Source organism: Prionailurus bengalensis, chromosome B2, assembly GCF_016509475.1.
Source record: "Prionailurus bengalensis isolate Pbe53 chromosome B2, Fcat_Pben_1.1_paternal_pri, whole genome shotgun sequence".
NCBI classification, from domain to species: domain Eukaryota; kingdom Metazoa; phylum Chordata; class Mammalia; order Carnivora; family Felidae; genus Prionailurus; species Prionailurus bengalensis.
Window position 1 is genome coordinate 142,596,420 of NC_057349.1, and position 28,000 is coordinate 142,624,419.

Sequence of the window (28,000 nt, forward strand, 5' to 3'; positions counted from 1 at the left end):
ACGATTAGTGGGATCGAGCCCCGCATTGGACTCTGTGCTGACAGCTCGAGCCTGCTTGGGATTCTGTCTCTGCCTCTCTCTCTGCCCCTCCCCACCTCACACTGCAGGTGCACTTTCTCTCTAAATAAATAACTAAATAAATTGTAAAAATCATAGATTTTAATGACTGCAGTGTATCTTCATATCTCATTATTTACTTAGCGATTTCTAGCGATTCCCTGCTGGAATGCAAGTGGGCTCCAGGATTTTGAGTGTCCAAATAATACAATGATGAATAGATTGTACAAAAATTTAAGACCATTTCCTTAAAGAAGATTCTTAGATGTAGAGGCACTGGGTTTAAATATTTATAGTTTATGATATGTCTCGATACATGTTTCTAAAATTGCTTTCCATTTATTAAAAGAAAAAAATGCTTCCCCAGTGATGGTTCTACCTGAATGTGACACCAGCAGTGTCTAAGCCCTACTAGTTTCACAACACACTGATCGGAGTGTCTTCATTTCATCGTTTAACAAACAGGCACTGTTTTAGGTACTGGTTAGGGCTTTAGGAGATAGAAATAAAGTCCTTGCTGCCACAGAGCTTGGACTCCAGTGCAGGAAAGAGACAATGACAACACGATAAATACCAAAAATGTACAACATGCTGTGTGAGAGAGATGGGGACATCTAATTCTGCCTGAAACTTCACCAAGGAGTGACACTCAGAAGCTTAAAAAATGAGTAGCTTGTCAGGCAACAGGACAGAAGAGGGATTTCAAGCATAAAGAACAACATGGGGAAAGAATTAGGTGTGCAAACGTGCGTCATGCTCAAAGAGTGGTAAGCTATTTAGTAAGACTAGGTGACAGGCAGGGTGTGTTTGGGAGAGGAAATCCCGTGGGACCTTGTGTTTTTATGATAGAATGTCTGAATTTCATCCAGGAGGCAATGGAAGCCACAGAAATATTTAAGTGAGATAATTTCATGATTTGCCTTTATTTGTGCTGATATAGATGTGTTTCTGGTATCTGTTAAAGAGTCAAAGGGGCCATTGTTAGGAGTCTGGAAAATGAACTGGAGGGATGTGGACTGGAGGCAGAGAATGGGGTTAAGAAGTTGTCTCAACAGGGGCTCCTAGGTGGATCAGTCAGTTAAGTGTCCAACTCTTGATTTCAGCTTAGGTCACGATCTCATGGTTCATGGGATCAAGTCCTGCATTGGGCTCTGCACTGCCAGTGTAGAGCCTGCTTGGGGTTGATTCTTTGTCTCCCTGTATCCCTGCCCCTCCCCCTCCCCCTGCTCATGCTCTCTCTCTCTGTCTCAATATAAATAAATAAACTAAAAAAATCCCACTGAAACTGTCTGGACTTTTACCTTGTGGTGTGTCTGTCCAAAGGCTGGGGACAAAACAATAGAGCAAAAGAAAACCCTCTAGTATATTTCTGGCCTTACCAAGTACACTATAGTAGCCTTTGGAAAATTGAGGCTAGGGCAGCAGAGTGGAAAGAGACCTTCCAAGAACAGAAGGCTAGGAATAGGACTTGAGAAAAAAAGAACTGTCTAGTAGCCCCCAACCAGGCTATTATTTAACTATAAAGCACACAGATCTGTATTTCATGGACGTGGTGGCTGGGTTGCAGAACAAAGAGATTTCTGGAATGTCACTGGTGCTCAGATTCCAAACCCTATCAAAAGGAAAGTCCTGATTCCAATCTCAAAACATCAAGATTGTGGGAAATCTAAAGCTGCAAAAAGGCCCAGACCTAGCTCATCTATAGGTTATTTTCGATCAGTCTCCCCTTCTTCCATCAGTGAGTGGCATGTCAGAAGTGGCATGCTCTTTTCTGGGACTAAATGTCTTTTCAGTGTCTACTGTTCTTTTGCTCATACTATGAATCATACCATAAAAATCATGATACATGCAAAAAGCAAAATGTGACTCATGGTCAAGAGAAGAAATGATTAATAGAAATTGACATAGAGATGCCTGACTTAGACTTATCAGGTACAGAACTCTAACATACTATGATAAATGTGGTAAAAGATCAAGTACAAAAGGTGGGCAATATGCATGAACAAATAGGGATATTCAATCAAATGATAGAAACTAAAAATAACAAAATGGAAAAGCTAAAAATAATTTTTAAAAATACATCAGAAATTAAAATTCAATACAGAAAACTGTATACAACAGAAGAAAGGATCAATGAACTTGAAAATAGGTTAATAGGATGTATCTAGGCTGAGTCGGTTAAGTGACCGACTCTTGGTTTTGGCTAAGGTCGTGATCTCGCAGTTTCGTGAGTTCAAGCCCTGCATCAGGCTCTATGCTAGCAGCACAGAGCCTGCTTAGGATTCTCTCTCTCCCTTGCTCTCTGCCCCTCTCCCATTCATGCTATCTCTGTCTCTCTCAAGATAAATAAACTTAAAAAAAATTTTTTAAAAGAATGTATCTAGGCTGAAATATTAAGAGAATTTTTTTAAAAGATAAAAGGCAAGAACCCCCCAAATCTATGAAACAAAATCATATGGTTTAAAATTTTCTAACGTTTATTTATTTTTTGAGAGAGAGAGACAGAGCACAAGTGGGGGAGGGGCAGAGACAGAGGGAGACAGAATCTGAAGCAGGCTCCAGGCTCCAAGCTGTCAGCACAGAGCCCGATGTGGGGCTTGAACTCACGAGCTGTCAGTTCATGACCTGAGCTGAAGTCCAACGCTTAACCAACTGAGCCACCCAGGTGCCCCTCATATGGTTTAACATATGTGTAAAGGAGAAGAGGTAGTAGATTGGGAAGAAGAAATATTTGAAGAGAGAATGGCTGAGTTTTTCAAAAATCAATGAAGGTTATCAACTCACAGATCTAAGAAGTTTGTGGAACTCCAAGTGGAAAAGATGCAAAGAAAAGCCATACATAAGCACAGTATGGTCAAAATGCTGAAACCAAAGACAAAAAAATTGTTAAAAGCAGTCAGAGGAACAACATACTCATTATCATCAGAAACAATGGAGGCCAGAAGACAACAGAAATATATCTTTAAAATGTGGAAAGTGAGGGGCACCTGGGTGGCTCAGTCAGTTAAGCGTCCGACTTCAGCTCAGGTCATGATCTCACAGTCTGTGAATTCAAGCCCCGCATCGGGCTCTGTGCTGACAGCTCAGAGCCTGGAGCCTGCTTCGGATTCTGTGTCTCCCTCTCTCTCTGCCCCTCCCCTGCCCATGTTCTGTCTCTCTCTGTCTCAAAAATTAAAAAAAAAAAAAAAAAGAAAAAGAAAAAAAAACATTAAAATGTGGAAAGTGAAAGAACAGTCAAATTGGAATTCTAAAAATATTTTTTAAAACTGAAGTCAATAGGGGCGCCTGGGTGGCTCAGTCGGTTAAGTGTCCAACTTCAGCCAGGTCACGATCTCCCGGTCCATGGGTTCGAGCCCCGCGTCGGGCTCTGGGCTGATGGCTCAGAGCCTGGAGCCTGTTTCCGATTCTGTGTCTCCCTCTCTCTCTGCCCCTCCCCCGTTCATGCTCTGTCTCTCTCTGTCCCAAAAATAAATAAACGTTGAAAAAAAAATAAAAAAAAAAAAACTGAAGTCAATAAAGCCATTTTCAGACAGACAAAAGCTGGGAGAATTGTCATAAGCAGACCTGTATTTCAGGAAATCCTAAGATATGTTCTTCCAGCTGAGGGGAAATGATACCAGAAGAAAGCCCAGATCTGCTAGAAAGAATGAAAAACACCAGAGAGTAAATATATGGCCAAATATAAGACCTTAAAATTTTTTTCTTTAATTGTTCCCTTCCCATCCTTTTCTTCTCTTCCCTCCTAGCACAGAAACTTTGGCAATGGAGGAAGTGAGGCAATGAGGAAAAGAACCTACAATGCAGAATGCCCCAGAGTTCTAGAGGAAGTGGCATGGGAGAGGGAGAGGGTGCCATGCAATGGTGTGATGCCCTGGTGGCTGAGGACCTGGGGGAATAAGGGAATGATGTCATGCTGAGGCTTCCGTAGAAGAGTAAACAGAGCAGGGGAGGGAGGGTGCGGAGGTAGGTAGGGGGAGGCATCAGTGAGAGTGGTAGGGAGACTGGCTACATTGAGCAAATAAGTTAATTGGATGGGCAAAGAAGTAGATATATTGAGGATATTAGGAGCCAGGTTTCTCGCTATATGAGATTTACAAACACAGAAAGGAGGAGGCTAGAAAGAACAGAAAGGAGGAGGCTAGAATGTTGAAATGGAATTGGAAATGATATAAATATATATATATATATACACACAAAATATATAAATATTTATATCATTTCCAATTCCATTTATATTCTAGTTCCAAACATATATATATATATATATATGTGTGTGATATTTGATATTTACAGAATACTTTACCCAGCAAATGCAGAATACAGGTATACCTCAGAATTATTGCAGGTTTTGTGCCAGCCACCACAATCAAGCAAATATTGCAGTAACTTGAGTCAAGTGAGTTTTCTGGTTTCTCAGTGCATACAGAAGTTACATTTATTCTACACTGTCTACTAAAAGTGTAGTCTATTAAAAGTGTAGTTAATTTAAGAATACTTTATTGCTAAAACATGTTAGCCATCATCTGAACTTTTAGTGCATCATAATTTTTTTGTTGGGGGGGGGGGCTTGCCTCCATGTTGGTGGCAGCTGACTGCTCAGGGTGGTGGTTGCCGAAGGGTGGCGTGGCTGTGGCAATTTCTTAAAATAAGGCGACAATGAAGTTTGCTCCACCAATTGACTCTTCCTTTCACAAATGATTTCTCTCTAGCATGTGATGCTGTCTGATAGCATTTTACCCACAGTAGAACTTCTTTTAAAATCAGAGTCAATCCTCTTAAACCCTGCCATTCTTTAATTAACTAGGTTTGTTTCATATTCTAAATCCTTTGTTGTCCTTTCAACAATCTTGACAGCATCTCCACCAGGAGTGGATTCCATCTCAAGAAACCATTTTCTTTGCTCTTCCATAAGAAGCAATTCCCCGTTGGTTCAAGTTGTATCATGAGATTGCAGCAATTCAGTCCCATCTTCAGTCTCCATTTCTGTTCTCTTGCTGTTTCTGTCACATCTGTAGTGAAGTCTTGAACCCTTCAAAGTTATCCATGAGGGTCAGAATCAATTTCTTCCAAACTCCTATTAATGTTGGTATTTTGAAACTTTTTCCATGAATCACCAATGCTGAGTAGCATGTAGAATGATGGATATTTTCTAGAAAGTTTTCATGTCCAGATCCATCAGAAGAATTACTATCTATCACAGCTATAACTTTATAAATGTATTTCTTACATAAGAAGACTTGAAAGTCAAAGTGACTCCTTGATCCATGGGCTACAGCGTGAATGTTGTGTTAGCAGGCACGAACACAACAGTAATCTCATTGTACATCTCCATTGGAGCTCTTGGGTGACCAGGTCCATTGTCAATGAGCAACCGTATTTTGACAGGAATCTTTTTTTCTGAGAAGGCCCCAATGTGGGCTTAAAATATTCAGTAAACCATGTTGTGAGCAGATGTGCTGTCATCCGGGTTTTGTTGTTCCATTTATAGAGCACAGGCAGAGTAGATTTAGCATAATTCTTAAGGGTGCTAGAATTTTTGGAAGAGTTGGTGGGCACTGGCTTCAGCTTAAAGTCAGCGGCTGCATCAGCCCCTAACAGAGAGTCAGCCTGTTCTTTGAGGCTTTGAAGGCCGGCACTGACTTCTCTTCTCTAGCTCTGAACATCCTGGATGGCATCTTCCAATAGAAGGCGGTTTTGTCTACGTTGAAAATTAATTGTTTAGTGTACCCACCTTCATTCATTGTCTTAGCTAAATCTTCGCATAACTAGCTGCAGCTTCTACCTCAGCACTTGCTGCTTCACCTTGCACTTGTATGTTATAGAGAAGCCTTCCTTCCTTAAACCTCTTGAACCAACCTCTGCTAGCTTCAGACTTTTCTCCTGCAGCTTCCTCACCTCTCTCAGCCTTCATAGAACTGAAGAGGGATTAGGGCCTTGCTCTGGATTAGGCTTCAGCTCCACAGAATGTTGTGGCTGGTTTGATCTTCTATCCAGGCCACTAAAACTTTCTCCATATCAGCAATAAGTTTGTTTCTCTTTCTTTTTACCTATGTGTTCACTGGAGTAGTGCTTTTAATTTGCTTCAAGGACTTCTCCTTTGCATTCACAACTTGGCTAAGTGTCACGAGAGGACTGGCTTTTGGCCTATCTCCACTTTCAACATGCCTGCATCACTAGCTTTTGGTTTAAAGTGAGTGCAACTCTTCCTGTCACTTGAACACTTAGAGGCTATTGTAGGGTCAATGATTGATCTAATTTCAATACTGTTGTGTCTCAGAAAATAGGGAGGCCTGAGGAGAAGGAGAGAAATGGAGTAATGGCCTGTCAGTGAAGTGGTCAGAACACACACCACACTTTTCGATTAAGTTTGCCATCTTATATGGGCCCGATTTGTAGCACCCCAAAACAATTACAACAGTAACATCAAAGATCACTGCTCACAGATCACCATTACAAATATAATAATAATGGAAAAGTTTGAGATATTGCAAGGATTACCAAAATGTGGCACAGAGATACCAAGTGAGCAAATGCTGCTGGGAAAACAGTCACAGATGCAGGGTTGTCATAAGCCTTCAGTCTGTAAAAAATGCAAGGTCTGCAAAGCACAATAAATAAATAGAGCAAAGTGCAGTAAAATGAAGTATGCGTGTACATTCTTTTCAAGTGCGTACACAACATTCGCGAAGACAAAGCATACACAGTCTTGTAAAACAAGTCTCGATAAATTTCAAAGGATAGGAAAAAAGAGAACATAAATTAGAAATATCAGAAATGAAAGCAAATATTTTTTATATATGAAAGAGCAAATTGTATTTTATATTATCAAATTTTCTATCATTTGATCTATAGATCCTACCGACATTAAAAGATTCATAAAGAAAATTACACAGACCTTTTTGCCAATCAATTTGAAAACTTAGATGTCGGCCATACTAATCTTTGACAAAGCAGGAAGGAATATTCAATGGAAAAAAGATAGTCTCTTTAACAAATGGTGCTGGGAGAACTGGACAGCAACATACAGAAGAATGAAACTAGACCACTTTCTTATACCATTCACAAAAATAAACTCAAAATGGATGAAAGACCTGAATGTAAGACAGGAAACCATCAAAACCCTAGAGGAGAAAGCAGGAAAAAAATCTCTCTGACCTCAGCAACAGCAATTTCTTACTTGACACATCTCCAAAGGCAAGGGAATTAAAAGCAAAAATAAACTATTGGGGCCTCATGAAGATAAAAAGCGTCTGCACTGCAAAGGAAACAATCAACAAAACTAAAAGGCAAATGACGGAATGGGAAAAGGTATTCGCAAATGACATATCAGACAAAGGGCTAGTATCCAAAATCTATAAAGAAGTCACCAAACTCCACACCTGAAAAACAAATAACCCAGTGAAGAAATGAGCAGAAGACATGAATAGACACTTGTCTAAAGAAGACATCCAGATGGCCAACAGGCACATGAAAAGATGCTCAACATCACTCCTCATCAGGGAAATACAAATCAAAACCACACTGAGATATCACCTCATGCCAGTCAGAGTGGCTAAAATGAACAAATCAGGAGACTATAGATGCTGGAGAGGGTGTGGAGAAAGGGGAACCTTCTTGCACTCTTGGTTTGAATGCAAACTGGTGCAGCCACTCGGGAAAACAATGTGGAGGTTCCTCAAAAAATTAAAAATAGATCTACCCTATGACCCAGCGATAGCACTGCTAGGAATTCACCCAAGGGATACAGGAGTGCTGATGCATAGCAGCACTTTCAACAATAGCCGAAGTATGGAAAGAGCCCAAATGTCCATCAACTCATGAATGGATAAAGAAGATGTGGTTTATATATACAATGGAGTACTACCTGACAATGAGAAAGAATGAAATATGGCCTTTTGTAGCAACGTGGATGGAACTGGAGAGTGTTATGCTAAGTGAAATAAGTCATACAGAGAAAGATACCACATATTTTCACTCTTATGTGGATCCTGAGAAACTTAACAGAAGACTAGGGGGGAGGGGAAGGGGGAAAAAAAGTTACAGAGAGGGAAGGAGGCAAACCATAAGAGACTCTTAAAAACTGAGAATAAACTGAGGGTTGATGGGGGGTGGGAGGGAGGGTGGGTGGGTGATGGGCATTGAGGAGGGCACCTGTTGGGATGAGCACTGTGTGTTGTATGGAAACCAATTTGACAATAAATTTCATATTAAAAAAAAGAAAGCAAGAAAAAAAGAATTTTTGCATCTATGTGCAAGAGTAATACTAGTTTGTAGTTTATTTTCTTGTGATGTCTTTGGTTTTGATACTAGGGTAATATTCATCTCATACACTGAGTGGAGAAGTACTCCCTCTGCCTATATCCTCTGAAAAAGATTGTCGAGAATTGGTATAATTTATTTTTTAATGTTTTGTGGAGTTCACCAGTTAACTTGGTGCTTTTTGTTTTGGAAGGGTTAATCATTGTTTGAATTTCTTTAATAAGCATAGGTCTATTCAGGAAAAAGAAAAAGAAAACTTAGATGTCATGCAAAAATTCCTTGAAAAATACAATTTATCAAAACCATCCCAAGATAAGACAGGAAAGCTGAGAACTCTTATACTATTAAAGATATTGAATGTTTAATTAAAGATCTTCCCACAGATAAAACTCCAGGCCCAACTGAAATTCCATCAAACATTTAAAGAAGAAATAATAACTTTCCTAAACTCTGAGAAAATAGTGGAGGAGAGAATTCATTTTATAAGGCCAATTCATTTTATAAGGCCAACATAACCCTGACACCAAATCTGAACTAATTTTAGAAGAAAAATTATCAACTAAAACCTCTCATGAGAATAGATACAAATATACTTGCAAAACATTCAGTGGAATCTAGCAATATATAAGAATGAGAGATATATAGATAAAGATACAGCTATGGATACATAGATATAAAATCTGGACCATATAATAAGAATAATGCATCATGACCAATTGACCAAGGTTAGTTTAATATTCAAAAATCAATCAATGTTAACTCGTAACTCACCACATTAAGAGAATAGAGGAGAAAAACCAGATGGTCATCAAATATATGCTGAAAAAGTGTTTGAAAAAATGTAACACTCATTCATGATATAAAAACTCTCCACAAATTAGGAAAATATGGGACCGCCTTCAATCTGATAATTGCATCTATTGGAATAACTACAAATAGCATATAATGGCAAAATACTTTCTAAGGCTTCCTAATTCTTGCTTTCTAAAGCAAGAATATCTGCTTTTACTATTTCTATTCAACTTTATACTGGAAGTCCAAGCCAGTGCAGTAAGTCAAGAAGAAAAAAAGACAACTATGCAGATTGTAAAGGAAGAAGTAAACTGTTCTATTCACTGTTGTGTTCACAGACAACATGATTGTGTATGTTGAAAACCTTATGAAATCTTTAAAAAAGGCAACTGGTAATTGGATTTAGGATACTAGATCAATAAACAAAACTCAATTATGTTTATATATAATATATATATATATTAGCAATATATATTACATAGAAGCAATAAAAATTGAAAAATGAAATTTTAGAAATGCCATTTACAATTGCCATTAAAAATGTCAAATACCTGGAAATTAGATATATACATGTATCTCTGTTTCCTCGCCCATGAAATCAAGCAATCCCTCTTTCATATAGTGGTTATGAGGGTTAAATGAAAAGTGATACTTAAACACTAGAATTCTGCCAGGCAGGTCTTAAGTTCTACATAGATGGTAACCAAATCTGAATATACCTATCAGTTGTAAGGTAAATGGAAATTGTGATGTGGGTTCTTAAAAATCACAATGAGAAATCTGTTCCCCGCTACAAAGAGGGAATATGTGATTTATTGAATACGCAGCACTGTGTTTCATCTGTGAAAAATGTGAATCTTGACCAGACATCTGATAGCATGGTACTGAGTAAGTCGTTCCAGTAGGAGGAGCTCTGACCAAGCATTTGAAAAACACGGACAAAAGCTTTTGTCTATGCTTTGGGGATCCAGACCTTCCATGCCCTAGAATTCGTCTTCCCTTTGGTCCTTGTCTCATGTTAGTGGAATAAAATGCTGCTACAAAATATATTTGTTCTCCTTAGAAGAAGTATATTGGAATAAATAAACCTGATTTGGATTTCAGACTTAATTCCTACCAGAGAAACAAGGCATTTACCTTTTATTGGCAAAAAAGTGGTTTCCTACTTTATAATCTTCACATTTGGGGGTTACAAATGGTATCTTTGCATATTTTTTCCCTCTTTGGAGACCACTGTATGGAAGGTTTTACAAAGGCTTTCTTGGCCTGAGACCTCAATTTTACCTTTTTGTTTCCATACTCCCTTTACTGTTAACAACAACAACAAAAAAGCCCACACAAGGAGACTCTGAAGAGCCATTGTCTTGCTTGTCTTCACCAGCAAGAGCCATTCTTTGTTGCTGTGTTTTAACTTTATTAAATTCAAAACATTTTCTCTATTTTCTTTTGACTTGTTCTTTACCTGCATAGTCTTTAGAAGTGCAGGGTTTTTGTTTTTATTGAGGTATATTTGACAATTAAGAATTATATATATTGGGGTGCCTGGGTGACTCAGTCGGTTAAGCGTCTGACTCTTGATTCTGGCCCAGGTCATGATCTCGCCGTTCATGGGATCAAGCCCTGCATTGAGCTCTGTGCTGATAGTGCAGAGTCTGCTTGGGATTCTCTTTCTCTCTCAAAAATAAATAAATATATTTTTAAAAAATTAAAGATATTTAAGGTATACAATTTGATAACTATATATATAGTATATATAGTTATATATATATATACTATATATATAGTCAGTCAGCACCGCATTCAAGCTAATTAACAAATCCATCTCTTCAAATAGTTACCACTTTAGTAGGAGCCATTTTATTTATTTGTTTATTTTTTAAAGTTTATTTATTTATTTTTTTTAGTAATCTCTACACCCAGTATGAAACTTGAACTTATGTCCCTGATATCAAGAGTCCCATGCTCTTCCGACTGAGCCAGCCAAGTATCCCAGTAGGAGCCAACTTAAGCAAGTTTAATTATCACAGGGAGAAGATAGAATATTCCAAACTAAAATTAATATCTTCCAAACCAACCTCAATATCCTAATATGTGGACTACATATACAGCTTTGTCCCTAAAGCTCATTGCATGGTGTTAGCATTATGAGTTTTATATTTTCGTCATTTATCTCATAGTTGCCCTTGGGAGAGCTTGATTTAAAATCAAGTCAATGAAAGGGGATATTTCTCACTAATTTCAGGTTGCTAGGCTACTAGTCTACTTCTCCATAGCATTTCTTCTATTGCTCAGGAGACTGGGAAAGGTTAGTAGAAAACATGTACCATTTAAGACCAATACATACACATATGTGTATTGTATTTGTTTATATATTTTTCAATGTTTATTTTTTGAGAGAGAGAGAGAGAGAGAACACGAGCACAAGTGGGGGAGGGGCAGAGAGAGAGGGGGACCAGAGGATCTGAAGCTGGCTCTGCGCTGACAGCAGAGAGCCCGATGTGGGGCTCAAACTCATGAACTGCAAAACCGTGACCTGAGGTGAAGTCAGATGCTCATCTGACTGAGCCACCCAGGGGCCCCTTGTATTTGTATATTTTGAATAGAATCATTTGTAGGAAAACTATTTAACCTGTGGACTTTGCGTCGTCTTATTTTTTCCAAGCCAACTTCCTATTCCATCTTTCAGTCCTATTAAGACAAATAAAATTAATACTTAGAATTCTACTTTAGAGAAATGAATGAATGTCAACATATATTTTCTCTTTCATCCCTTGAAATTTTTCATAAACGATCTAAGGGTTTTTTTAATTAATATCAAAAACAAATATTTTTCTTACTGTCATACCAACTGGTATTCATTATTATCTGTATGTGTTTGGGGTTGCAAGGTCAGAATTCAAGAAGCTGATAATTTCCTGTAGAGCACCTTGCCTATAGTTATGTGTATTTGATTTAGAATGATATGGATTTCTTACATCACCTATTTTTATTTCTTAAAATAATAATTTAAAAATCTAAAAATGTACTTATTATTAAAATAGCTAAATATAGACTCCTGTTAGTATATCTAATCACTTTATTTAATAGATCAGAGAATATCAAGATAAAATTAGTCCAATTACCTTTCCAAGCTAAACCTTCTCAATCACGTCATACTCTCACCAAGTAATCGCCAGAAATAATACTAGTTAATGTGCGAACCTTTCTTACAAATATTTGAGAGAAGTATTTCCCACAAAAATTTAGCATTATTTTATTCTAAACTATTATATCTTTCACACGAACACTTAATTTATTTATCCATTATTCATCCATCCATCTATCGGTTTATTTATTCATTCATTCAATTAGTCATCACATATTAATCACTATCTGCCACTATTCTAGGAACTAGAGATGGAGGGAAATACAGTAGTAATAGTAAACATGAGATTGCTCTTTTTTCTCTGAAGGTCAAAAACTTTTCTGATGCCTACTTAGAGGTTCAATGCTTTAAAATAGCGTAGACACTATGTTAACATTAGCTATAGTTTTCAGAGGCTTAACAAAATGAAACTTGTTTTGCACTCCATTAGCAGTCTCATTGTAGGCGTGTCTTGTTGGCAGTTAGCTCTCCATTAAGACCAATTCAGAAATCCAGAGCCTTTACATCAGGTGGCTTTGTTTTCTGGGGTTTCAAGCTCTTTGCATCTAGCTGGTAGACGGGGAAGAAAGAGCTTGGAGAAGTATACTCATTTAACTGCCTTGGCCGAAAGGAACACTAATGACTTAATGACTTCTCACATTCCGCTGGCAGGCAAGCATCAGTCATCTATGGCCCCACGTGGATGGAGCAAGAAGGGGAGGGGGCTTAGGAAATGTCCTTACCTGGGCAGACACTTAGTTAAAACTGTCCTTTTGAAAGGGCTTTTGGCAGACAATGAGCCGTTTCTGCTATAATATTTCAAACTCTTGCATTATTTTGCAGCTGTAAGGTTACTACCTTAGGTAAATCGTTGCTGGGACTGATCTCTTCTGTAGTCTGATTCTTAAAGAGTATTTAAATACTGAAGTCTTTCAGAGATTCTCTTCCTCTACCTTTTTAAAAATATATATATATAACAAGTTACTGAGTTTCTAATAAGCGATTCTCTACGGAGCAGTGCTTAATCATATAGGTATGACTAGATATTTGTAGCCTTTGGGCCTAGTCTCAGAATTTGCAGTTACAAAATCTAAGCTTTTTACTGAGTTAAACTGAAAATGGCTAGCATCATCATAAAAATTAACATGCATACAAAATAGAAATTACAAAGTTTTAAGCACATAATCAGAAGGTTTACTTTCCTAAGAGTGGGTGGGTTCTAATATATTTTCATTATGTTTTGTCTGTTTTTTGACATCTGTGTTTTTAGAGAGCTGATGATTTCTGTTAACTTCATTTACTTGTGTCACGAATCTTGTTTATGGAAACATAAGTGGAATGGCTGTTTAAGTCACTGAGGCCCTCAGAGCTAAATGTAAATGATAATGGTCAGGAAGGTTTTTCAGCTTGTAATAGGGAACTTGGCCTAAAATTGCTTAAACAAGGAGGAGTTTTATCATCTCAGAGAACAAGAAGCTTCAAGATAGTGAAGGTGTGTAGGATACACACCAGGGTTGGGTCTTCAGAGGGTCAAATCTACTTCACAAACCAGTTCTCTACCCCACCCTACTCGCTGCATGAGTTGGTTCCTCTCTGGTCACAAGATGGCAGCAACAGCCCCAGCCACCACATCCTTGCCTGGAAAAGCTGTTAACAGATTTACTAAGGGCTTCTTCCCTTTACACTCTTAAAAGTTAAGGACCTAAAAGAGGGTTCCCCCCCGCTGTTTTTCATTTTTTTAATATGGATTATGTCTATTGACATTTACTGGTTTTTAAAAAATTTTTGAGTTTATTTCTTTATTTTGAGAGAGACAGAGACATCATGAGTTGGGGAGGGACAGAGAGAGAGGGAGACAGAATCCCAAGCAGGTTCCGTGCTGCCAGCACAGAACCGGATGCGGGGTTTGAACTCATGAAACCAAGGGATCACGACCTGAGTTGAAACTAAGAGTCAGATGTTTAACTGACTGAGCCACCCAGGCACCCCAATATTTACTATTTTATAAATTAAAACTGAGAAAATACAGAAATCTTTGTTAATTTATTTATAATACTAATACACCTTTATGTGTTAACATAAATCACACATTTTTATGGGGGAAAAAAACGACCATTTCCAAAACAAATGTAGTGAGAAGAGTGGCATTGTTTTACATTTTTTACAAGGCTCTATAATGTCTGGCTTAATAGAGAACAGGGGGGTTCTCATATCTGCTTCTGCACTCAGTCTGCTGTGATATCACCTACCATGTAACCTCTGGAAAAGACCAGTGTATGTTAATGAGACAATATGAGTGTGATTTCATATTATTATGAAAACAGACCCCACAGATCCCTTGAAAATGGGGTCCTTATGTTTCTTTTTAAGAGCTAAGTAGCTGTTTCCAAAAGGTTTCCCTAACAGATTACCCCTTGTGCTTAATGGACCAGATGGGATCACTTGCCTATTTCTAAAGAAAGAGAATAGAATTGGCAGGATTGACTTGTACCAATTATTCTTTCATGTTCAGGGGAGTCACCTGTAGAGGGTGTTAAAACAGATAGCTAAGGCCCCCACACCAGGGGTTCTGATTCAAGAAGTTTGGGGTGGAGCCTGAGAATGTACATTTCTAACAATTCCCAGGTGGTGGGGGTGGTGTTACTTCTCACAATCCAGGGATCCACTAAGGGCCACTGACTTTGACCAGTCAGGGAGTGGGGGGTGGCCAGGCTTCTTGGAACACACTGGGATGTGGAGCGCATGGAACATTGGGGTTCAGTAATGCAAGAGGGGAGAATGACTGTTGGTACAACCAACGATGTTTGCTGTACTTATATTCTCAGAAAATTCATGGTAGATTCTTCCAAAATAGAGAAATATCTGAACATTGGTTCTCTTAGTGACTTTACTGGTCACTAAGTGTATCTTCGATTCATGGTCAAAGGAAGAAAAATGATGGCGAGGGAGAAGGGGTGAAAAGGAAAGGATTGGGTAGAGATAAAAATTTAATTTTGAAATGCCCTCTCTTCCTCTACAGCCTTCCTAGATTAAGAAGTGTAAGTTGGATGAATCTGATGTGGAGAAAGTAAATGTAACAGAGCATGCCTACCTCCTTTGAAAACTCATTTTTCTACTTACATTTTTTTTTTGAAGTTTATTTATTTTGAAAGAGACAGAGACAGCACTAGGGGGGAAAGGACAGAGAGAGAAAGAGAGAGAGAGAGTCCCAAGCAGGCTCCGCACTATCAACACAGAGCCCAACGCAGGGCTCAAACCCTCAAAACCATGAGATCATGACCTGAGCTGAAATCAAGAGTCAGAGGCTTAATGGACTGAGCCACCCAGGAGCCCTCCTGTTTTTAGCCTCAAACATTATAGCTCTCTGCTACCAGCTCCATGGCTCTTATTCCCAGCAGCTTCCCAGAGGGCAGACAGCCTCCTGAGTTTTGGGTCAAAATTGGTTCTGGCCTAGCCCGGGGACGCCCATGCCAGCTTCCCCCCCAACCCCCCGACTAGCCTGGGTTCAGGCTGCAGATGCCATCTGCTCTGTTGCCCCAGCCCAGAACAGCCAGTCAGGCCTTACTGCAGAGCCTTATGGAGGAAGGTCATAGATCACTCTTCCTTCCCAGAGACCAATTCTGCATATCCAGAGTTGAGGCACCTGTAGGACGTTGCCAGAAAAATGAAACAAAACAAAAAAAAAACGTTCGCCCAAGTCAATGGTGCCTACCTGCCTTAACAGTTGCTTAGGTAAGGCCACTTCCTTGCCCTTTGAAAGACTACTCTGCTTAAAGAAAAATGTGTACCCAACTACATTCACGTACTTAGACAGGGTCTGATCAGAACTCAGAGCTGCCTAAAAGACCATCTCAGTGATGACATGATTGGAAGGAAGGAGAATGAGTCTTCGGTTGTAGACAAAGCATGACAGCCTCCTTACCTCCTCAGGCTCCTAGGGTAGGGAAGGAGGTGATTATGAAAGCTCTCTCTCTTTCTCTCTCTCTCTCTTTTTAATTTTTAATTTTAGATAGAGAGAACATGAGTAGGGGGGAGGGGCAGAGGAGAGAGAGAAAGAGAGAGAGAATCTTAAGGAGGCTCCATGCTCAGCATGGAGCCCTGCTAGGGGCTTGATCCCATGACTCTGAAATCATGACTCTGAGCCATAATCAAGAGTCAGACGCTCAACCAACTGAGCCACCCAGGTGTCCCAAAAGCTCTTTCTTTTTTAAAAAGTCATTTTCTTCTGTTTTCCATCTTTTCCAGGGTGAGTCAAGTGGTACTTTTGGCCCTAGACACCAGATGTTACTTTTGCCCGGGAGGCACTCAGCACGACGGGAAAGAGAATGCAGTTAGCCAAGGAGAGGCTCTCAGCTTGAAGACTGCTGGCACAGTCATGTCCATGTGCCCAGCCCAGCCCAGCTTGCCAGAGTGAACAGAGAGGCATGGGTGCACTCAAGGCCACTTTACAAGGCTACCACTTCCCTGATGGACGAGCCTACTGCAAGACTCTTCCTTATCTGAACCAAATCCCCTTCTGTAAGCCCATACACAACTGGCTCTTGATTTGGAATGTGCCTGGCCCAAAGTAGGAGCTTAATAAATTAGAAAGGAATTTAAAAGCGTACAAAGTTCACCAGTTCTTCTGTTTCTTCCAGGTTTCTTCAACAGCTGGTTATAAAATTGTGTAACGTTATAGTATAGCTTCTAGAGTCCTTGTCACCCTTCACAGGTTTGCTGTAACTTATCAATGTCCTTCTTAAAATATGACAGTGGTAGTATCCAGAACTGAGGGAAATGGTCTGGATGTGGCTAGTTATGTAGAGTACAGCAGACCATGGGCATTTCCTCCCTTATTCTAAGTGCCTTATTTCCACAACAAAGCCTAAGCTGGCACGGGCAGTTTTAATTCTCAGGACACATTAAAAGACAAAAGGCTTGATCTTATTCTCCAAAAACTCTAGCTCCTTTGCCATGGACACTTTCTGGCTCTCTATATCCAGGATGCAGTTTCCTGATCCCAATGCTGAATGTCTCGGTGGTTAAAGGGCTTGAGCCAGTAGAAACTTTGGGCTCAGAATTAAGTTGCAACCAGGAAGGAGAGAAGATGTGACCAGGGATGCTGGGTGAGAGGGAACCAGGAAAGAGGCCTTGAGAGAAACGTTTTGGATTGCCAGTATCTAAATGTCTTACAGTAATGTGATTAGCAGGGGCCTGCAGAGAAGTGGGAGAGAGAAGGGCAGAGACCAAGCCTGGCACACGGTAGTGATTTCCAATCCCTTGTGTCTTTGGGTCCAGCCTTAGAGTAGTACTATGGTGCTGAGAGGCTGCCCTAGCCCCACACTCCTTCACAGGCGCACAACCAAATGTTGAGTGGAAAATATTTATGTCACAACCAAGTTGTCATACGGTTACCAGGATGCCTATCAGATCCAGTCTGAGCTGGGAGCTTATAGTGTGACCCAAGGCAGATGTAAGGATTGCATAACTTTTGAAGAAAGGTCACATATTTCTCAGAGCTTTTGGGAGCTTGGGCAGGATAGTAAAAGGTTTTTCTCAAACTTGAAACTTAGAGCTGCAGGACAGCCAGTTAATAGAGTCAAATCATGAATGCCATAGGATAGACACTTTCTTTTAATACTTAGCATTTAACAATTCTTGTGGACTGGTTTATTTCTTCAAATGTGTTGCCAAATCTTCTAATATTTATTTTTTTCTTTTTTTTGAGAGAGAGAATCTTTAAAAAAAAATTTTTTTTTTTAATGTTCATTTATTTTTGAGAGACAGAGCACAAGCGGGGGAGGGTCAGAGAGAGGGAGACACAGAATCTGAAGCAGGCACCAGGCTCTGAGCGGTCAGCACAGAGCCTGACCTGGGGCTCAGGCCCATGATCCACAAGGTTATAACCTGAGCTGAAGCTGGACGCTTAACCGACTGAGCCACCCAGGCGTCCCGAGAGAGAGAGAATCTTAAGCACACTCCACATTCAGCGCAGAGCCTGTCACGGGGCTCGATCCCATCACCCTGGGATCATTGACCTGAGCCAAAATCAAGAGTCAGATGCTTAATGGACTGAGCCGTCCAGGTACCCCAAATCTTCTAATATTAAAAATTTTTTTTCAATGTTTATTTATTTTGGTGGGGGGGGGGTGAGGGGCAGAAAGAAAGGGAGACACAGAATCAGAAGCAGGCCCCAGGCCCCAGGCTCAGCACCGAGTCCGACGCAGGGCTCGAACCCACAAATTGCGAGATCATGACTTGAGCCGAAGTCAGATGTTTAACCAACTGAGCCATCCAGGGGCCCCAGAAATCTTCTAATATTTAAACACAACAAACACAACACAACAAAACACACCAAAGGAGACACAACAAAATGGGAGCTGGTGACCTAGCAGGATCACAAAGGCCAGTGGAAGGGCTCTCATTGCCGTATCTTCCGAATGATTCCCAGTTGCCTCAGATTTCTGGACGAGACGCAATTATTTTCATTTCAAAATTAGAAACCTTTTTTTTTTTTTTTTAATTTTTTTTTTTTAACATTTATTTATTTTTGAGACAGAGACACAGCATGAACGGGGGAGGGGCAGAGAGAGAGGGAGACACAGAATCGGAAACAGGCTCCAGGCTCTGAGCCATCAGCCCAGAGCCCGACGCGGGGCTCGAACTCACGGACCGCGAGATCGTGACCTGGCTGAAGTCGGACGCTTAACCGACTGCGCCACCCAGGCGCCCCTAGAAACCTTTTTAAAAAGTTCGAAATGCAGACTCACAACAGATTAAACAGGTTGCTGTAAATGCACCTTCACGTTAAAATCTCGTAAGGAAACTATTTCCATCCTGACAAGGCAGAGAGAGAGACTAGCCCCTTAAGCTGCAGTGGTGGTGGTGGGGTCAAGTGGGGGATGGAAGGCACCCATGAGGAGTAACAGTAAAAATAAGACCAACAAGGCACAGTGTTAGGCCTGTGGTAAGCATTTAATAAACCTGAGCTATTTTTGATTGAGTACCTATTATGCATCAAGCACTATGCTAAGTACTTTACATAAATTATTTCCTTTAATTCTTTCAACAGCCCAGTGAGGTAGATATTGTTGTTTGAAGGTATGGTTAAAGAAACAGTGTTAGGCATATTGTTCTTGTTGTCACTTGTTCGTAAGTGGTAGAAGCAGGACTTCAATGAAGACGCTTGCTCCAAAGACCGTTCATGTAACCACAGACACTGTGGGAAACCACAGAGGCAGAAAAGAAACCCGAGGGCCTTAACAGTTTTTCAGAGAGTTGGCTGTATGTGTCCCCAACAGTGCTTGGATAAAAGAGAGTTTATACATGTGGGCCTTAGGGAAAACTATGGTACTGGGAGAGTGGTTTCAAGATTAATGCTTTTTCATTTTGCAGGAGAAAGAATTGTTGTAGACTGATGTTATTTGTTAAATCATTTTTATACTGGTATGTAGATTGCAGTTAGAGTGTGTGTGTGAAAAAGAGAGACTTAAAAATACGTTATGTATACAGTTTATTTTAATATTTATTTTATGTTTGAGAGAGACAGAGTGTGAGTTGGGGAAGGGCAGAGAGAGAGAGGGAGACACAGAATCCAAAGCAGGTTCCAGGCTCCAAACCGTCAGCACAGAGCCGGAAACGGGGCTCAAACTCCTGAACTGTGTGAGATCATGACCTGAGCCGAAGTTGGACACTCAACCGACTGGGCCACCCAGGCACTCCTATGTATATATTTTAAAGTAATTCTATCTAGAGGTTTTAGATTTTGTGGGTAAGAACCATACTAGATAATTCTTTTTGTTTCCCAACAATGTTAGGTGTAATATTGAGTCCTTAGTTGAAGCATAATACTCATTACTTTGAATTGAGTGAGGATTATTTTTTGGTTTAAAGTACTCTAAGACCTAAATATAGCTTTATCCTTAAATATTTCAAAGTGAATTTTAGGGATGCTTATAAAATATTACCAAATAATGCTGATATAAATACTTCTCTTACATGCATACATGAAGGAGGCAAATATTGTCATTAAAAAAATTACCTTTCGTGAAATTAAAAGAAGTCTAGGCAGCACTTTCCAACATTTGTGAAACCATAGACATGGAGTTTCAGAATTAAAGGACTCCTTAGCCAACTCTTTATTTTTTTTCTGACTATCAGAAATTCAGGGTGCCTGGTGGCTCAGTCAGTTAAGCATCAACTCTTGATCTCAGCTCAGGTCTTGATCTCAGGGGTCTGAGTTCAGACCCCACGATGGGCTCCACGCTGGGTGTGGAGCCTACTTAAAAAATTTTCACAGAAGCAGGAATTCTTAAATCTGAAGGTGATTTAAAAACTTGGCATGTAGGCAAACTAGAAAAAAGGGCTGAACCCTTTCAAAGAGAGGCTGCTATACTTAACTACATAGGGCTCCGGGAAGCAAGGATGCTGATCTTGTCCATTATTTAAAAAAAAAAAAAAAAACAAACCCAAACTATACATATGTGAATAGTCACACAATCAGTAATGTTATTTCTTTGTGCATGATGGAAAATGGACAGATGCATAAAGTTTGCGTTCCTTGCAGGACATCCACTTAATAGGGCAGAAAACCTGTGAATTCTTTTTCTGAGTGAAAACGAGGCTCTCTAGTCTTTTCTCTGTAAGACCAACTGAAAAAAAATACTGAGGTCTGAGATCACCATCACAGACACCTGAATGACTATCTACATTGGTTCATAGCACAAGCAAATCTGTGCTTGCTAGTGGCTTTCAACTTAAGACGAAATGTGATGTCCACTCCCGGCTCACATTAAGTTAGGGCAGCGCACACAACCATCCCGTTGCTGGGTAGGAAGGATTTCTCAAGTTAGGTGGGTCCAGACGGGACTGCTTGAATTATTTTCATTGTTGTCCCAGGCTGTGAAGTAGCCCTGAAAGGCGAGGGCTGCGAGATGTGCGTGTGCACGCGCGTGAGGGCTGGTGTGTGCTCGTGTGAGTGCGTGCGCTTGTGAGCGCCGGTGTGTGCTCGTGTGCGTGTGTGCACGCGTGAGTGTGTTCGTGTGAGCGTGCAGGGGCTGTGGAGTTCGGGGTTTCGTGAGTGGGAGCAGGTGGCCGGCCGGGCGGGGGCAGAAGGCCAGGTGAGGGCGGCGGAACGGGGGGCGCCCGGCACAACCGGGGGCAGGCGTCAACCGCCGGGACGCGGGTTCCCCGCGCGCGAGGGCGCGAGGCCGGCCGGGGAGGCGCCCGCCAGCCGCGCCGGGTCACGTGGCGCGGTCACGTGGCGCGGAGCCGGGCCCAACGGCGGCGGCGGCGGCGGCGGCGGCGGCGGCTGAGGGAGGCGGAGACTCGGCCGAGACGCGGGGGGGGAGGCGGCGGCGGCGGCGGCGGCGGCGGTGGCGGCGGCGGCGCGGGGCTGCTGGAGGCGGAGGCGGAGAGGCGCGGAGGAGCGCGGGGCCGCCGCCACGGGCGCTCGGAGGTGAGGCGGGAGCGGGGCCGCTGTCACGGGCGCCCGGGGCCGGGCGCTGCCGCCCTCCCTGGCGAGGAGGCGACGGGCCCCAGCGCCGCCGGGAGCGCCCTCCCGAGCCCGGCCGGGCGCCCGTCCCTCGAGGTGGGCGCCCGGCCCCCAGGCTCCGGCCAGGCCCCTGTGCGCGCGCGGGCGGGGGGCGCGTCGGGCGGCGCCGGGCGGGGAGGGCGGCAGCGCCCCGGCTCGGCGGGAGGGCCGGTGCTCGGGCGGGGGGCGGCGGGCGGGCCGCCTTGGGTGGGCTCTCCCGAGGGCGCGGTGGGAGAGGGTGGCGGACCCCGGACTCCGGGCGGCGCTGGCTGCTGATTTAGCCTTTTGTTTCAGCGTACACGAAAATGGGGCGAAATAGAGCTTGGTGTGCGTGTGTGTGTGTGTAAATCAGGAGGCGTTTGGCTTGGAGCCATTTTTTTTTTTTTTTTTCTTAATTGTGGAGACAGAAAATCCCTTAAAACGGTTTCCCCAGGGAGACGGGGCTGTGCTCCTCCTCTTCCTCCCCAGCGTCTGGATGGAGTGGATTTCCCTCCCTGCCTCTGCCCACCTTCTCGTCCTCCAGTCTGTCTCCCTCCCTGCTTCCCCCTTCCTTCCCGCCCCACCTCGGTGAAACCCCCCGAGCGAGCGGGGTGTCTGCAAAGCGGCCCGGTCACCTGTCGTGGCAGCTGCATGGAAATGCTGGCGCTTCTGCTGTCTGGTCTGTGCTGTTTCCTCTGGCAAATCACGGAGATTCCGCTCAGAATACCAACCCTTCCTCTTCTCCCTGCGCTTGAAAACAAAGTGCATGATGCTGGTTCTGAAGTTTGACCCGCTAGGGCAATTAGCAGAGAGAGAGGTGTCTACTTTTTCCTGTCACACCACTTCAAGGTTGGAAAGGTGAGGGCCACCTAGCTTTGTGGAAGAAATGAGGGTGACACAGTCCTACCGGGGATGGATGTGACTTACCTGCTAAATTGCTGTGGTGATCGGAAAGTCTTCGGACACTTGTCTTCTTGGGGACGATCAGCTTCCCTCGCAGGGATCGGTTTCCTGGATTTCTGTATTTTGGGGGCTCTCTTCTTTGCATTTTCAGTCCAGCAGCGCCTTACGGGTGCCCAGTAGGCAGGTTTTTGAAAAAGCCCAGAGAAAAACCATTTATTTCTAAGGTTTTCAACAATGTAAAAATCTATCCTTGTGGGGGTCTCTTTCTTTCTGCCTCTCTGTGTCTCAGGTTTCCATGTCTTCCTAGCTGGAGTTTTTTTAGTTCTTCCCCGCAGGGCCCCTGGGAATGGTGCTGTGGTTCTGGAGAGGGCTCGTCCCCAGGCCCCATAGCACCGGAGAGCTGGGGGTTGAGGTGGTGATGGATATGAAGTGACAGGGCACCTTGCACATAAGCCACCCTGCAATCCAGAGAGCAGCCGCCCAGACTCCTGGCTGGCTGCTGGGGCGTTTTGGAAGCTGATCTCAACATTTTGCAATGATGGCCACATGCAGACTGGCGTCCCCCTTATTTCTTGATAGTTTACCGTCCCAGAAATGAATAAATTGTGGGTAGCTAAATCTAGCGTTTAGTCCCTCAATTTGAAGAATAGTACTTAATTTGTATGAAGGAGTTATTTGAGGATGTGAATTTTCTTTAAGAATTTCAAGTACTCTCTTTTAGTAAGGGCTGTGAAAATAGCAGGATCTTCATGTGATGGGGGAAGTGGTTGACCTCTAGAGTCACAAGTATGTAGACCTGAGTTAGAGGAAGTCATATGGGGAAAATTTTTAACACACTGGAGCTTTCAGACAGGGGTGTAAGAGCAGAAAGCCAGGATTGCTTCTTGTGTCTGAGAAATAATAATAACGTGTTTTCTACTGTACGCTTTAAAATTGACTTCATTTAGAAGAGGTGCGTGTATCTTACGAACTTTCTGTTTTTCATATGGAGCCATAAGAGTGGCCGTTTGGTTATTCACATTGTTTCCCCGCCCGAACTCTGAATTGAAAAAAATTCTTTAATCCGTAAAAGGATACATGGTGCGTGAAACGTGTTTCAGCATCGATGCTGAGATCCAGGCTAATGGAAGAAGGGTAAAGAGACAGCAGCCTTCCTTGGGGTGGAATGTCAGCCCTCTCACATGGCTGGTGTGCCAGACAGAATGTGAAGCCCAGGTTTTCTTTTTGGTTTTACAGCAGATTCACGGAGTATCCGGAATCAGGAATGTTTATTTATTGAGTGCCTACCATGTGTGTGGCTAAAGCTAGGATATTGTTCTTCGTCTGTTCCACTGCATTTACAGTATCAATTACAGTCTCCCTCCTGTTCTTTTCTGTGTGTGGAGAAAGATTGAAGATAGAGTGGCCCAGCTAATGCATGTGATTCATAAAAATTCATTAAAAAACTGAGTAAAACTTTTGTTATGAAATGCTCTGATTTAGGTATCGTATTGACTCCTTGTCAGGACTCTGTGAAAGTATTTTCAATAGTACCGTACTGAGACGGTTCATTTGCCGTTAGTGAGGCTGCTGAGACTGCAGGGAATATGTAATTAAAGTATAAAATTTCTTTTAATTTAGCTGGGATAATGTTAATTCAGTTACTGAATTTTAACATACTAAACATACTATTTCTTGTGTGGCAAAATACACATAAGAAACTTATCATCCTGATAGTTCACTGGCATTAGTACATGCATGCAGTTGTGCAGCCGGGACCACTGTCCGTGGTCAGAACTTTCCATCTTCCCACACTGAAACATTGTGCTTACTGAACAACAGCTTCCCATCCCTTCCCCCTCAACTGCTGGCAGTCACCCTTCCACTTTCTCTCTGAGTTTGACTACATGAGGTCTCTTCTATAAGTCCATTCATACCGTATTTGTCCTTTTGTGACTGGCTTATTTCACTTAGCATGTCTTCAGGGTTCGTCCATGTTGTAGCATGTGTCAGAACTTCCTTCCTTTTTAAGGCTGAATAATACATGTTCCAGTAGTGTATGTGTGTACCATGTACATATGTGTATATCACATTTTGTTTATAAACAAATTTTATACTGAATGTTAACAGCCATAGTAACCTCATGATGATGGGGAGCTATCCCTGGAGATTATAGATACTTGTGTTACAACAAGAAAATTACTTATTTAATGCACGGTACCTTTAAAAAAATAGGATCCATAGGGGATAAAACTAATACGTATGTTACATCCTTGCTGGGTCCTGTCATTTCCTTTGCATGTGGATTGTGACATAGGGTGCCTCTTTCTGAAATTTGCAGGTGATGCAGATGATGTTCTTATTTCCTAGTTAATGTTATAATGGCGGTATATTTTGCTGTATGGAAGAATATATAGGGCTCACCCTGAGGTATGGATTGTATAGGAAGGATGGGGGAAAATGTGTATTTCCCTTTATTTACCACTTTCTAAAATCATGAATGATTTCCCTAGCATACTCCAACGGTGACAGATGAGGGCTTCCTTCTTTATCTCTTTTTTTAATAATCATTTTATTTTTTTAAATGTTTATTTTTGAGAGAGAGTGTGTGTGCACGTGTGTGGGAGGAGCAGAGAGAGAGGCAACAGAGGATCCGAAGCGGGCTCTACACTGACAGCACAGAGCCTGATATGGGGCTCAAACTCATGAACCACAGGATCATGACCTGAGCCAAAGTCAGATGCTCAACCGACTGAGCCACAACTCAGGCGTCTCTCTCTCTCTCTTTTTTTTTTTTTAGTATCTTTATGAACATCTCTATTTAGCATTTATGATGTATTTCAGTTAGTTTCCTTTTGATGCTCACACTGCCCTGTCTTTTTGACTAAAGCTTAGTCAGGTTGGCTCCAAGTCCTTATGACATGCCTCTAATAATGTCTAGTAGCTTCTTTGCTTTCTGGTATGATGAGATGTTCCAGGCTCATCCTGTACCCTTCCTATTCCAGATTTGGAATCAGAACAGACCATTTTTTAAAGGGAGGGAATAAAAGGAAAAATAAATGACCAATAAGTGTATTAAAATACTTAATTTCATTAGTAATTAAAGAAATGAAATTAAAAGTGTGATAAAATTCCATTTGTTGTGGGCTGAATGTGTCTCCCCTGAATTTGTATGTTGAGTCTCTAACCTACAGTATAGTAGTATTTGGAAATGGGGCCTTTGAGAAGTAATTAGGGTTAGGTGAGGTCATGAGGGTGGAGCTCTCATAGGATTAGTGTCCTTATAAGAAGAGACACCAGAGAGCTTGGTGACCCCTGTTCCAGTCATGCCCAAGAAGAGGTCATGTGAGCACATGGCCAGATGGCAACTGCCTACAAACCAAAGGAGAGGCCTCAATGAAACCTACCTTGCTGGCATTTTAATCTTGGACTTCCCAGCTTCCAGAACTGTGTGGGAAAAACTTCTGTTGTTTAAGTCAACCAGTCTGTGGAATTTTGTTCGGACAGCCTAAGCCAGCTAAGATGCCATTTTTTAATTAAAAAAAATTTTTTTTTTTACTACTGTGCTTTTTTTTTTTTTTTTTTTTTTTTTTAAAGTAGGCTTCATACCCAGCACAGGGCTTGAACTCATGACCCTGAATCAAGACTTGAGCTGAGATCAAGAGTTGGATGCTTAATTGACTGAGCCATTTAGGTGCCCCATCACCAATTTTTAAATGTTTATTTATTTATTTTGAGAGAGAGAATCCCAAGCAGGCTCCATGTTGAGCCTGGTGCAGGGCTTGATCTCACAACTGAGGGATCATGACCTGACTGGGAATCAAGAGTCAGATGCTTAACCAACTAAGCCACCCGGGTGCCCTTGACACCATTTTAAGTTTGTTGTATTGGCAGTATTATTCAGACTCAATTTACACCTTACTGGATGTGAAACTATAGACTTACTGTATGTAAAGTATTATGTTATTATGATTACTTCTGTAACTTCTACTTATAGTCTTAATATTTGGGCATCTCTCAGTTTGAAATGGGAATAAGGTGGATAGTAATTTCCAGTGTTGGTGAAGATGAAGGGAAATGTGTACTTTCTGTTTTAGTAGAGATACAAATTGATGCATTCATTCTAAATGCTGTTATGTATCAAAATATAAAACTTGCATAAACTTTAATCCAGAAAATCTATATTTAGGAATTTATCCTAAAGAAATATATAGTAGGAAAAGTTAGCAAAGATCTATGTTAGTAATAAGGAACTATTTACTGTATATAATTATATAGTAAATAAGCAAGGAATTGATTAAATAGGTTGTACTTTCATTCCAGGCAGCCATTGAAAATAAAGATCTGGATCTATATTATTTCCAGTCTGGAAAGATGCCTGTGATATATTATTGATTCAAAGGCAGGTTACAGAACTGTAAGGCATAGCACTTATGTAAAATATAGGCATAGAAAATGCGGAACAGCAAGGCTTTGGATGCCAAGAACCATGCCTCTGAGCATCTAGGCTTTGGGAACCACCAAATGGATGGTCTCTTCTGGTCGCCAAGTCTCAAAGACTGCACCAACTGGTTTCATTCTTGGGTCTTAAGATGCAGTCTTCTTGGAGAGAGGGAATATGATTGGCCTAGTTAGGGTAATTTGCCATGTGTGGGGTGTTTTTAGTGTGTGTGTGTGTGTGATTGCTCTCAGTTGTTTCACAAAGACATTATGGAATACAGGAGGAGTCACAGTGAGAGTTGGGGTACTTTTAACTGAAGAAAGGAGAAGACATTGAAGGAAGATGGGAGATAAGTGTCAATTCGTATTTAGTGAAAATTAAGCTCTTTGCTTAGAAATATTGAATTAATTACATTTCCATAAATTGCTGCAAACTCTGATAAGCTTGGTCTTTTCCCTTTACCATCCCATTTTCACATAGTAAGACCTATACCAGCAGGTCAAGTCTATTTGGTTTCTTGCTTTCATAGAAAACAGTGGGTTGTAATTAAAATTTTGGGTTATTTGTGGATTTTAAAAGTTAAGCTATTTTTCCCTTAAAATTTTTTTTTAATGTTTATTTTTGAGAGAGAGAGAGAGACAGTGTGAGTGGGGGAGGGGCAGAGAGAGATGGAGACACAGAATCTGAAGCAGGCTCTGAGCTGTCAGCACAGCGCCTGACGCAGGGTTCAAACTTACAAGCAGTGGTGAGATCATGACCTGTGCTGAAGTCGGATGCTTAACCGACTGAGCCACCCAGGTGCCCCTTCTTTAAATGTGACTAATTCAGAATCAGATATATTTCTCTGATGTCAATGAGTAGGAATAGAAGTCTTTGTACTCGTATGTGGTGTCAACAATACCCTCCCTTGAAAGAATTTTAAGATTAGAATTGAAAAGTAGTGTTTATGGACATC

At 41.5% G+C, this 28,000-nt stretch overlaps 1 protein-coding gene across 3 annotated transcripts in view; it reads left to right on the top strand.

Moving 5' to 3' along the window:
* Nucleotides 1-21,598: 21,598 nt before the first annotated feature.
* TULP4 (TUB like protein 4) overlaps nucleotides 21,599-28,000 on the top strand; it is a 242,427-nt gene continuing 236,025 nt past the window's right edge. For all 3 annotated transcript variants that reach the window (XM_043593124.1, XM_043593125.1, XM_043593126.1), the window contains exon 1: nucleotides 21,599-21,668. The gene's annotated coding sequence lies outside the window, so the exon portion shown is untranslated. The remainder of the gene's footprint in view (nucleotides 21,669-28,000) is intronic.